This window comes from Lissotriton helveticus, chromosome 3_1 (genome assembly GCF_964261635.1).
Source record: "Lissotriton helveticus chromosome 3_1, aLisHel1.1, whole genome shotgun sequence".
Classification (NCBI taxonomy): domain Eukaryota; kingdom Metazoa; phylum Chordata; class Amphibia; order Caudata; family Salamandridae; genus Lissotriton; species Lissotriton helveticus.
In genome coordinates, this window is record NC_136061.1 from 230,723,090 (window position 1) to 230,736,374 (window position 13,285).

A 13,285-nucleotide genomic window follows, 5' to 3' on the forward strand; every position below is an offset into this window, starting at 1 on the left:
AAGGGAGCACCCAGTATAAGTCAAAACAAAACCCTTTCAGGCATAGAGTGACGCATAAATTATGCAAAAAAGGAGAGAACTCTGGGTAGTTCTCCAGTTTAGGTGGAAAGCAGCTCCTGTTAGAGCACTCTCAACACCAGCGACACTCTAGATCTGCTCACCTCAAATGTCTGTTTTTCTATCAAAGTTTTTAAGCATAGGATTAGCACAGTGCCATCCACGCCGAGATAGAAAAGGACAACGTTTTTTGCCATTTCTACAGCAAAGTCTTTAAGCATAGGACTAGCACAGTGCTGTCCTTGCAGAGCTGTAAAACGACAAAAGCCATTTATCACTCCAGGCACATTATTACAGCTTTGAATTGGTAAAATACCAACTCAAGCCAACCTGAAATGAGTAAAAGCAACCCCTGACACAGTGTTTCACTCTAATTAGAGCTCTTCAGAGAGGTATAACTTTGTCCAAAAAAGGAGAGAACTCTGGGTAGTTCTCCAGTTTAGGTGGAAAGCAGCTCCTGTTAGAGCACTCAACACCAGCGACACTCTAGATCTGCTTGCCTCAAATATCTGTTTTAGCACCATTTAGGATTAGCACAGTGCCATCCATGCCGAGACAGAAAAGGACAAAGTCTTTTGCCATTTCTACAGCAATATATATATGCGCTGCACCAAAACGGTCATGTTTAGTATCAAACATGTTGGAAGCCCATTCCAACGCAGATTCCAGTGTTGGATATAGGATCTCATGTGCTTGGCCTTGTATCCCCGGTATCAGCTTTTCAGGGTCTACCAGCAAGCTAGTGCTGCTGCCGACCACAGACCCGATTCTGCCCTCCTGCTGCTGAGCCAAGCTTGAGCGGCGAAGGTAGAACAATAGGTTTCCTGACGCAAGAAGGTGTGACTACATCCCCAGACAGGACTTAGTGTATTGGGGTAGGGTAGGGGCTCTTGCCAGCGCCACCAGACTGCTTTGAAGGGCATATTTGGTACCTTTCTTGCATAAAACTTTATACATACATAAATACTACACTTATAGTCCGTTTAGGGAGCCCTTGGCTCCTGCTCTGGCGCAAAACTGGGAAAGGACATGGGAGTATCCTCACTCTGTCCAGCCCTTCTCTGGGAGGGTCCCTTGAATCGTCAAAACCCTTTCCCTAGGGTACTTAAGGGCTTACCTTTGGGCGGCTCTTCAGATTCGTTGTGGGCAAGATTCAGATTCGAAACCACTTCAACTTCAATCGTCTGGTTCTTGAGCGCATGAAAACCCTCTATAGGACGACCAAGTTTTAAACATAGAAAAAGAATCAATTTTGGCAGTTGAGATATGAGTTTCTTGAAGTAATACGACAGCTGGTCGCTCAGACTTAGTCCAGAGTTCAATCGCTCTCATTATTTTTCGATTATTCAACCCATTAACATTGAAAGAGATCACTCTAAGCCCAACCATAGACATCTAAATACAACATTGATACTAAGAGACACATCTTGCCAGCTTCTTTTCCCATTAACATCAAACAAGAACTTACATTTTTTTTTCCCCTTTTTCCCCCATCCCACTCCCCTTAACAGGTGCTCCCCTCCAGCACCTAGCCCTGTGGCCCTGCACTACACCTTCACCTCCTCCCCACGCTGGCCACCTGACACTCACCCCCCTCATGAAGGCGCCTTGTTGTTGCGCCTATAACCCTGTGACCCCCCTGTTCCTCACTTACCCTCCCCCCCACAATCATATCTACAATGTCTATTTTAAGCTTAATTCTGCGGCAACAGGTTAAGTATCTCACGTGCTTCATCTACATCAGTAAATAAATGGAATTTGCCTTTTATCAAAACTTTTAACTTTGCCTGTTGGGCCATTGAAGCTTGAACACCCTTATCCTTAAACAATTGCAGAATCTTTACAAATTCTTTTCTCCGTTTAGCAGCAGCAGCCGACATATCGGAGAAAATCCGACATTTAGTAGTTGGATTAGCATTAAATTGTCTTTTCTTGAAGGTCTGCGATAGAATTGTCTCTTTGACCCGTACATCAGCAAAGTTAACAATGATTGTCCGAGGAAATGGAGAATTAAGAAATGGACGTGCTGGGACTCTGTGTGCACGTGTGATTGTTAGGTCTCCCTTAAACTCAGGGATTACCTCTTGAGAAAAAAAGGAAGTAATCCATTGCATCATATCCGAGCCTTCAATATTCTCAGGCACGCCCACCACTCGAAGGTTTGACCTTCTATTATAATTTTCTAACTCATCCAGTTTGATTTAAAAGGCTTTTGAAGATTTGCCAATCGTAGACACCTCCTTCTGCATAGCATTCATATTGTCCTCCAACCCTGAAATTCTAGTCTCCGATTCATGGAATCGAGTTGTAAAGGAAGCCATTGAATCTTCTATTTTATCCAACCGATTACTAATTACAGCCAATTCAGATTTTTGAAATTGCTTCATTTCTCGTATTTCCCCTAATATCAGGTTTAGCATGTCTTTCACTGAGATTTGAAAGTCTCCAGTGGTCTTAGTATCCATCCCCAGAATCGGGCTCTGTACCATTGCATGAGCCATAGCATCGTCATTCACATCTAATTTTGATTGTGGTAAGATAGAAGATATAACAGGAGGAACAGCCATGGACGGAGAAGTTAAGACCTCATTTTCACTTGAAGTTAAAGTTTTTGTATCTAAAGATAAAGAGTCTACTAAATTGACTACGTTACTAATTAACATTGACGCCATTGAGTCTATAGAATTTGAGGGGGCTGAGGCCCCTGTCTCACGCCGGTCTAATCCCAGCTCACATTCCCTTAACGAAGTTGCACGGGTCCCAACTGCATTAGTAGTAACATGAGCTGTGCCCTTCCGCTCGAATAACGGAAATTGTTTAGACACTTTAGAAGTGGAAATTAACAGGGCATCTTTGGGTACCTGTGGATCATGTACCCCTGTAGAATTTACACCTTGTACCATTCCTGATGATTTTTCAGCTAAACTTGACAAGGCCATATCCAATCCAGCCACAGGTGACTCTAGTGCCTCCTTCCCCTTGCTAGTGGGGTTACCAAAATCTTGTTGATGAGCCATTATTTGCCTGAAACCGAGCCTGCACCTGGTCTCGTCGTCCTGTCAGTCTTCTGCGTCGTCTGTGCCTGTGCTTCATCCAGGTTCCTCTCCAGGCCTGTGGGCATCAAAGACACCCAAAGTAATCTCCCTTGGAGTGAAGGAGACACTCCCCAGCATCTGCAGGCACCGCAACAAAGCTGACCAGTCTGCTGCTCCTGACGACCTATGGACTCCAAAAGATTCAGCAACAGAGGTGGTGGTTATACAACTCTCCCGAGGCCGGCAGGTCAAAGTGGGTGGGGATGCTCCAGAAGATGGGTTGGGGGGGGTTGCCTGTGATTACCTTAATTGGGAGCATGACCTGGAGGAGTCTGATGACTCTACACTGGTGAACCCTGATCCCCCAGGGAATAGTACTGATTGTACAGAGGGTGTCCCTAGAGGTAAGTCCAACTTTATCTCTCCTAGGAGGGTGCAGAGAATGCAGGGTAGGTCTAGGTCCTCCTGTGCCAATTCCAATGCCTCTAACAATTCCATGGGGACATTCATCTCTACCAACAGGGAGGACTCCTTAGAGAGGGAATACCGCCTACTCAAACATGAAAGAGCAAAACTCAACCTCAAGCAAGAGCAGTTGGCCCTTGATAAAGAGACCTAGAGGAATCAGAGGTCTAGGAAGAGTTTGGGCCTAAAGCCCAATCGTGGCAGCACTAGTGTACTTAGAGTGAGGGAAACTTCCTTTGATACTAGCAATCTGAGCAGGACAGTCCCTCCTTAACAGGAGGTGGCTGTTACCCATAAATGGATCACTGCTTTGGAGAGGGCCTGTAAAGTACAGAAGGTCCCTCAAGGGCTGTGAGCAGCTATCCTGTGGCTGTCATTTGCTATCAAAGGTAGAGACAAGCTCTTCACTGTTAGAGAAGAGGATGCAGATAATTACTCAGTCTTGAAGAGTGCCCTCATAGATGGGTTTAGTTTAATCACTGAACAATACAGGCTTAATTTTAGGGACACTCGGAAGGTACACACCCAACACTGGGTTGATTTTATAGATAATGCTATTAAGGCTCTGGAAGGCTGGCTTCATGGACGCAAGGTACATGAATATGAAGGATTGTACAATTTGTTGATGAGGGAGCCTTTCCTTAACCCCTTCGGGGCTAATGACGAGCTGGGCTCGTCATGGCGCTTACCTGTCGTGCGCTGATGACAAGGCCAGCTCGTCATCAGCTCCACCCTCGGGGGAAGCGCTGGCGCTCCCCCCGAGGGTCTCTGATCTTCGTTTTTTTGCTGGGGGCGGCAGCGGAAGAGCTTCCGCTGCCGCCCCGCACCCCCCCCCCCCATGGGAATCCCTGATGACGTCAGCGCGCACAGCGCGCGCTGACATCATCAGGGATTTCCAGCGCTCGGGAAGCCATTTGCTTCCTGAGCGCCGGAGAAGCAGGTAGGTTTTTCATGGCTGGCGGGGGTTTGGGGCAGCGTAGAGGCATCAGGGGAGAGGAAAGAGATTTTCCTCTCCCCTGATGTCTCTTTGCAGGGCATTTCTGCCTCACGATCGCGCACAGCGTCGCGATCGTGCGGCGGAAATGCCCCCACTAGCACCAGGGATTTCATTTTAGTTTATAGGAAGCGACCCCTTCGGCAAGGGTCGCTTCCAGGCGGGCTGTAAATATGTTATCGTCTTTTCTGCCCCCCCCCCCACGGGGGGCAAATCGGCCCGTTTTTTGGGCCGTTTTGCCCCCAGGGGGGGCAGAAATTCCCCACTAGCACCAGGGTTGTTTTTTGCAGCCAAGATGGTGGCCATCTTTTCTGTTTACGTTTTTCTGTCCCCCCTGGGGGCAAATCGGCCCGTTTGTTTTTGCCGTTTTGCCCCCAGGGGGGACAGAAAATGCCCACTAGCACCAAGGATTTTGTTTTAAGCTTTTAGGAAGCGATCCCTTGGGCAACGGTCGCTTCCAGGTGGCCTCACATTAACTTTTCGTTTTTCTGCCCCCCCGGGGGCAAATCGGCCCGTTTTTCGGCCGTTTTGTCCCCTCGGGGGGCAGAAATTTCCCACTAGCACCAGGGATTTTTGTTGGGGCAATGTGTTTGTTTTGGGAAGCGACCCCTTGGGTAAGGGTCGCTTCCCGGTGGCCATGATTGTGTTTTTGTTTTTCTGTCCACCCTGGGGGCAAATCGGCCCGTTTATTTTGCCGTTTTGCCCCCGGGGGGGGCAGAAAATGCCCACTAGCACCAGGGAATTTAAATTTAGTTTTTAGGAAGCGACCCCTTGGGCAAGGAGTAGTGCTTGGCTGGCGGTGTGTGTGGAGTGGCGCTTGGCTGGTGGTGTGCGTGGAGTGCTACTTTGCTGTCTGTGCACGGAGTGCTGCTTGGCTGGCGGTGTGTGTGGAGTGGCGCTTGGCTGGTGGTGTGCGTGGAGTGGTACTTGGTTGTCTGTGCACGGAGTGGTGTTTGGCTGGTGGTGTGTGTGGAGTGGTGTTTGGCTGGTGGTGTGTGGGGAGTGGTACTTGGCTGGATGGTGTGCGTGGAGCGGTGCTTGGCTGGCGGTGAGTGGCGCTTGGCTTGCGGTGTGCGTGGAGTGGTGCTTGGCTGGCGGTGTGTGTGGAGTGGTACTTGGCTGTCGGTGTGCGCTGAGTGGTGTTTGGCTGGCGGTGTGGGTGGAGGGGTACTTGGCTATCTATGCTATCTATGCCAAGGGGCACCTGTGCTGCACAGAGTGCATAGATAGCCAAGTACCCCTCCACGCACACCGCCAGCCAAACACTACTCGGCGCACACCGACAGCCAAGTACCACTCCACACACACCGCCAGCCAAGCACCACTCCACGCACACCGCAAGCCAAGCGCCACTCACCGCCAGCCAAGCACCGCTCCACGCACACCATCCAGCCAAGTACCACTCCCCACACACCGCCAGCCAAACACCACTCCACACACACCACCAGCCAAACACCACTCCGTGCACAGACAACCAAGTACCACTCCACGCACACCACCAGCCAAGCGCCACTCCACACACACCGCCAGCCAAGCGCCATCCACTCTGTGCATAGATAGCCAAGTACCCCTCCACGCACACCGCCAGCCAAACACCACTCAGCGCACACCGACAGCCAAGTACCACTCCACACACACCGCCAGCCAAGCACCACTCCACGCACACCGCAAGCCAAGCGCCAGTGGTGCTTGGCTGGTGGTGTGCGTGGAGCGGCGCTTGGCTGGTGGTGTGCGTGGAGTGGTACTTGGCTGTCTGTGCACGGAGGGGTGCTTGGCTGGCGGTGTGTGTGGAGTGGCGCTTGGCTGGATGGTGTGCGTGGAGTGGTACTTGGCTGTCGGTGTGCGCTGAGTGGTGTTTGGCTGGCGGTGTGCATGGTCTGGTGCTTGGATGGTGGTGTGGGTGGACTGGCACTCGGCTGGCGGTGTGTGAGTAGTTACTTTCTGTTGGTCACTACACACACTGCTAGTTGAGTGACACTCTACGCAGTCCATCATTTTCTGTAGTTGCTGTGTCAGATATGTGGGCGTGTGAAAGTGATGGGCCCTTGAATGGCGCTGGCGGTGTTAATTTTTTTGTATGTGTCACACGTACAAAAGGTGTATGAATGTCGTTACTGCCCCTGTGTGATGGGGGTACTGGTAGGAGCAAAAGACTGACTGGCACCAAAGGGGTCAGGCAGTAAAAAAAATTCAAAAAATGAACCTGTGTCTTGATGTTAAACCTCATCTAATCCCAATTGGTCTAAGCCCTATTTGATGGCCCATCTGGCCGAATTTAAAATTGGGGGGCAAATTTGTGTGTTGTTGTTTTAATTGTTATTTTGCTTGTGAAATGTGGTAGTAATTTTTTTATCTTCTCTATTTTTGTCTTGTTCCAGGCTTTTGCTGTTTGGATTGTTGTAGGTTGCGTGTCTGTTTGCAGCTTGTGTAGTTGCTTGTGCTTGGTAAGTGAATGTATTTTGTACTACTTTCCCTTGATGTTTGTCTTTTTGAAAAAGGTTGTACTTCTAGCAGTTTGTGTGGCTCTGTGTTTTTTCTTTTTTTTTCTGCATTAGTGTTTGATGTTCACTTTGTTTTCTAATCTGTCATTTCTTTTTTTCTTTCTAGTGGGATATCATTTCTTTTTGCTGTGTCTCAACAGAGTAGGTGCTGGTGAGTGTAGCTATATTTGGTAAGAGTGAAATTATTTTGGATTGTATTTATCTTTTTGTGAAAGCCTTAACTTGTTTACTTCTTACTTTGCACAGTGTAGGATGTTGTTCACTTGTGTGTGCAGTCTTCTTGCTTTGTAAGGATAATGGCTAGTCGCAGGATTACTGCTCAGCAGGTTCTTGGTTTGCTTTTTGAGTCTTCCTCTGACCATGGTTCAGAGACTGAGTCCGATTCGGACTCCCAGGTGGCGGCAGAAGATTCTGGCAGTGAGTTTTCTCTTCGCATGGAATCATCATCATCGGATGATGAATCTTCTTCTAGTGCTGATGAAGGGACTATGGTAGAGGAGGACATTGAGGTGCCGGTAGTGGGCCAAGGGGCACCTGTGCTGCTGCCTAGGGCCGCAAGGTTTCCTTTCTTTTTACGTCGGCAAGAGGCATGTGGGCTGGAGCCTGCGCCCAAAAGGCTTCACATTGCTGTGGTGCGCAAAGAGGCATCTGGTGCTTTTCGTCTTCCTGCTGGTGTAGTGCAGCAAGAGGCATCTGGGGCTGTTAGGCTTCCCATTGGTGTAGAGCGGCAAGAGGCATCTGGGCCTGCTTGGTTTCCCGGTGGTGTAGTGCAGCAAGAAGCATCTCAGGCTGCTGGGCTTCCCGTTGGTGTAGTGCAGGAAGAGCCCTCTGGGGATGCTATGTCTTCTGTTGGTGGTGTGCAGCCAGAATTATCTGTGGCTGTTAGGCTTCCCGTTGGTGAACAGCAGCAAGAGGCTTCTGGGCTGCAGGCTGGGGTGGCTGCTCTCCCCGTTGATAGGGATGGCCTCTGGGTTCCCCCTGGCTTGGTTCAGCCGGCATTACCAGAGTTCACTGGTGTTCCTGGGTGTAGAGTGAATACTGAGAATTTTCTGCCAATACATTTTTTTCAGTTGTTTTTTGACGATGTGTTTTTGCAAGAGATTGTTGAGCAAACCAATTTGTATGCAGAACAATTTTTGAGGGCCAACAGTGCCAGCCTTAAGCCCTATTCTAGAGCAATCCGGTGGACTCCCACAAATGTTGACGAGATGAAGAAGTTTTTGGGATTAACTTTTTTGATGGGCTTGCTATGGAAGCCATCAATGACTTCATATTGGTCCACTAGTCCCTTGATGGCAACAGCTATATTTCCAGCAGTCATAAGTCATGATCGGTATATGCTTCTTCTTCGGATGATGCATTTTGTTGATAATAGTTTAGCGTTGTCACGCGATCACCCTGATTGTGACCATTTGTTTAAAATTCGGCCTGTCCTTGATCACTTTGTTGATCGTTTTTCTGAGATCTTTGTCCCTGGTAAAGAAATTGCAGTGGATGAGTCTTTGGTGTTGTTCAAGGGCCGCTTGGTTTTTAGGCAATACATTCCTAGTAAGAGGGCACGCTATGGAATCAAACTGTATATGCTGTGTGACAGTGAGACTGGATATGTCTACAATTTCAGGGTGTACACTGGGAAGGAGTCCAGCATTAACCCTCCTGGTTGTCCTTCTACTTTTGGAGTGACTGAGAAAATTGTGTGGGAACTAGGTAGAGGATTATTTAACAAAGGCCATCATTTATATGTAGATAACTTCTACACTGGTGTGCGGTTGTTCAAGGAGTTGGCCAAAGTGGGCACTGTTGCTTGTGGCACAATGTGCAGTAACCGTAAAGGTAACCGTAAAGGTTTCCCAAAGGAACTTGTTTTGCTGTTTTCTGTTTTCTGAGGCCACGCCACTTACTTCGGGGACTTTGTGATCCAGCCTGCTGAGCCGCTGCTGCTCGCCGGACCCGCTGCGCGGGTCCCGCTTCGCGGTTTCAGCGGCTGTTGATTTCCTGAAAGAGGCATCACCTGGTGACCGGCGCAGGGCTGCGAGGGAACAGCGGGTGGACTCCACGGACCAGGAGTCCCCGCGCGCCCGTTCCCAGCTGGGCTCCTCTCCCTGCCGGCCCCGCCCCCATCACTGTAAGTTTAAGAGGCTCCCTGCCCTCTCATCGGTGGATTTGCTGTTTTCTGAGGCCACGCCACTTACTTCGGGGACTTTGTGATCCAGCCTGCTGAGCCGCTGCTGCTCGCCGGACCCGCTGCGCGGGTCCCGCTTCGCGGTTTCAGCGGCTGTTGATTTCCTGAAAGAGGCATCACCTGGTGACCGGCAGGGCTGCGAGGGAACAGCGGGTGGACTCCACGGACCAGGAGTCCCCGCGCGCCCGTTCCCAGCTGGGCTCCTCTCCCTGCCGGCACCGCCCCCTTGGTGATTCAAGCCCACCTACAAAGAGGAGTGGACATACCCGCAGCGCGGGAGCGCGCGGGAGGGCGCCGGGAGAAGCCCGGGACAAGGGCGGGACCGTCTGTGGCCGTCCGGGGCCGAAGCAGGCCGGGCTGGGCCACCCCCCTTACCAACGACCCATAGTATCTTCTCCAGTAAGTGACATTGACACGTTGGCTTAGATTGGTGATGACTATGGCAATGTCTATATCGACAAGTTCTGCGACTAGCCACTTGATAACTCCCCCGGTTGAGTCTGGTCCACCAGCAATTGGCCCCTTAGACAAATTATTTTTTAGTCGTTCATTGTCAATTGACAAAGAGCTATCCCTGGCAGAGAGGCGCGCAGAGCGTAGATTGTCTATAGAATTACTTAAGAATTCTGTGGATAAGCTCCCAACTCTAGCGTACCCCACCCTGGTAACCCCTTTGTCATCATTGAATCTCCCTGTTGCAACCGAACATTTTGAGGGTCAAGCTCAAATAACAAACAAGGACGTTGTAACAGAATTGAATAACCTTTGTGGGAGTAATATCCAATCTACATCGCTCCCTGATTCTGGTGCTCAGGTTATATCGGCCCAACCTAAGCTTGGGTCTAAAAGGAAAAGACCAGCCCCAGCAAGAAAATGTAAAATGGTTGCCAAACCCCTTCAAAAGCACAGGAAGCTACACAAATCTGTGAACATTGGAGAGGTTGTCACTGAAGAAACTCAAAGTACAGAAAGTGTCTCACACACCAATCTTGCCCCTTCGGACAGCCAAGACAACTCTTGTACTGACTCCACTGTACCAAATAATGAAAATGTGTTATCACTTGTAAATGTGCTCCCTGAGTTGGAAAAATTACTTAGATCTTTGCTTACCCCTATTGAGGATAGAATTGTCAAGCTTACAGATAGGCTAAATCATTTCGAGCAGACAACATTAGACAATTTCTATTCCACAAAATCGCTGATTAAAGCAAACACCGGGGTGGATGCAAGTATAAAGTCTCAGGTCCTTAGTAACCCTGCTACCCAGGATAAGGGAAGAAGGCCCCAAAATAACTCTCCTTTACCTCCCAAGCAAAGCAAACTTACAGCCAAAACAACTGTAAAACCCGTAGATAGATCTGATAGATCGAAAGTTGGTTCTGTTCTAACTCAGCCGACCACTATGCACCCTACACAGTCCACAATTCACCAGATACAAAATCCCCCAATTACTAAGAGTGCTGAGGCTACAGCTTGTCCCCAAGTGGACAAAGCACTAACAATTGCAGAAGCAACTAATAACATACAGATAGCCTCAAACATTCCGGCGGGAGGGAACAGGGCTAATGTTTGTCTTGTGGTAGATAAAACTCTAGTACCGATCCAATCAAATAACAAACAACAGGCATTGAAGCCTGCCTCCCAACCCGTCCCCCAAGCTCCTAAATCAATCCCACTACCCTTGGTAAAGCCACCTCACAGAAAACCCCCGATTAATCTCACTCCAGATTCCTTCCCCTACGTAGCAGTTCTTATAAATGTACCATCATTACCCTCAGGACAGAGAGAAACTTTCCAGACGCTTAAAAACAAGATCATGCACTGGTTAAAGGAAAATCGTCCTCTGCCTGGTGACATCGACGGGTTAATCATAGGGGTAAGGAGAATAGACTGGATGGGATACACACCAAAAACCTTGGGTGGGGACTGTATAGTGGTTAATTTCCAAGATCCAAGGGTGGTGGGATGGATAACTAGGCAGGGATGGGGAACAAACAAGGGAGGTATTGGAATTGTGGACCTTACTTTTTTTTACCCCCGATCAGCTAGCGTAACAACTAGCTTGCTCAACGAACCCCTAATCCCCCCTACTGTATCACGGTCAGTCAATTCTTTACTACCTCCTCCAGTTGGTCATAACCATAACACATATATAAATTACAACTCTCATGTAGGATGGCAGGACCCTGGACGGGGATATTGACAAACCAGCACAGTTAGGAAATGTGGGAATAATAACGAGCCAAAAGGGGTTTGTGATGTTTGTGTTGATACTATAATTACAAACGTAACGGTTAATAATATTGAGACGGGGAGTTTGGTTGAAGAAGGTGGTTCTAGACTGGGAATTTTAAACACCAATGTTATGGCACCACCGTCAATGACGGTTAACACGATTGCAGATCGCATAGATGTTCGGGAAAGACAGATTAATTCTACTGAAAGTCCAATGACACTTCTAGCAATTCCAAACACCAACACTCTTGATGGTTCCGTGGCTAGCATTGGTACGCTTTTATCCTGGAATGTTGCGGGGTTGGGCAGTAAGTTGGATTCCCAATCCTGGGTGAATTATATAAGTGGGTATGATATCTGCTGTTTTCAAGAAACCTGGGCTTGTGATCCCCTTTTTTGTTTTGGTTATTTAAACTACTGTATACCAGCCCAAAAAGGTGGAAGAGGGCGGCCAAAGGGAGGCCTCACTGTATGGGTCAAACAGGATTTGCACATTAACATCAAAATGTTGGACCTGGGAAGTAGTGATTTACAAGTATTAAGAATCTCCACAGGCAAGGGTCCCCCAATAGATTTGTATAATGTCTATGTGAGAGGTAACAATGTAACTAACTCACCCACCATAGAGCTGTTATCTGCTGCCATAGAGGCCAAGTCCCAAGAAAGCATGTTGATAATAGCAGGAGACCTCAACAGGACTTTTGAACCCTTGTACTGTACAAATGATCCCCTAGGGAATGAAGAGGACAATCTCTGGGGAGTACCCTCTCTATGTTTAAAACCTGTTAAGAGATGGACAAAAGAGTTTTATTATTGAATGGAATTTGTATGGAACACGGTTTAAGAGCACTTAATGGGAGGACACCAGGGGACAAGGAGGGCGGCTACACTTTTGATAACGGTACCAGCAGGAGCAGAATTGACTACATATTGTGTAGTCTCCAGCTGTGGAAGGGGGTTGTTGACATGACTATTAGGCCCAGGGTTGAAAGTGATCACAACCCCCTCTGTGTGACTCATAGGTGGTGGAACGCTGGTGCGGGAAACTCTTTTGAAACTAATGATGATATCCCGGTCATGAGTAACGATGAACGCAGGTTAAAATGGCCAAAGGTATTGGCAAATGAGGCTACTATGACCTATATCAATAACGTGGTTGATGGTGCAATTTCCGCGATGGAAGCAGCGGTCCCAGTGGTTCCAGGGGATAGTGGTATCACCGAAATCCACAACAAGTTATTTTCCCTCCTAAGACCATGCTTCTTCATCAAAAACAGGAAAGGGAAGAAAGCTAAAGATGTGGGAAGGTGGTTTGATAGTCAATGTAGATTGGCACGACTTGAACTGGGACAAGCCATAAGGAATAGGGACCGTGCTGCAGTAACAGAGAATAGGAAACTGTACAAAAGGGCCATTCATCGAGCTAAAAAGAAATGGGATGAAGACCACTGGGCCGAATTAAAAGAGGCTTCAGGTAACAAAGACTCCAGGACATTTTGGAAAATCATTAAGTGGGGTAGAGGAGCTGGCCCTGCGAAGCCAGATAACAACGTAGCAGAAGATGCTTGGGTCGATTACTTTAGACCACAGTATGCTAAAGTCAATCATCCTGTGGTGGAGGACAGTATAATACCAGTTTACGCAACCGACGATCTGTTTTCCCTTAGAGAAGCGGAAATTGCCATTAGTACCGCGAAATGTGGGAGGGCGCCAGGGCCAGACGGGATTCCCCCTGATATTTTTAAATACGATGTGACTAGATGGGCGAGGTACACCTTCCTTGTAGCAAATGCCCTAGCGAAGGGGGAAGTGGTTC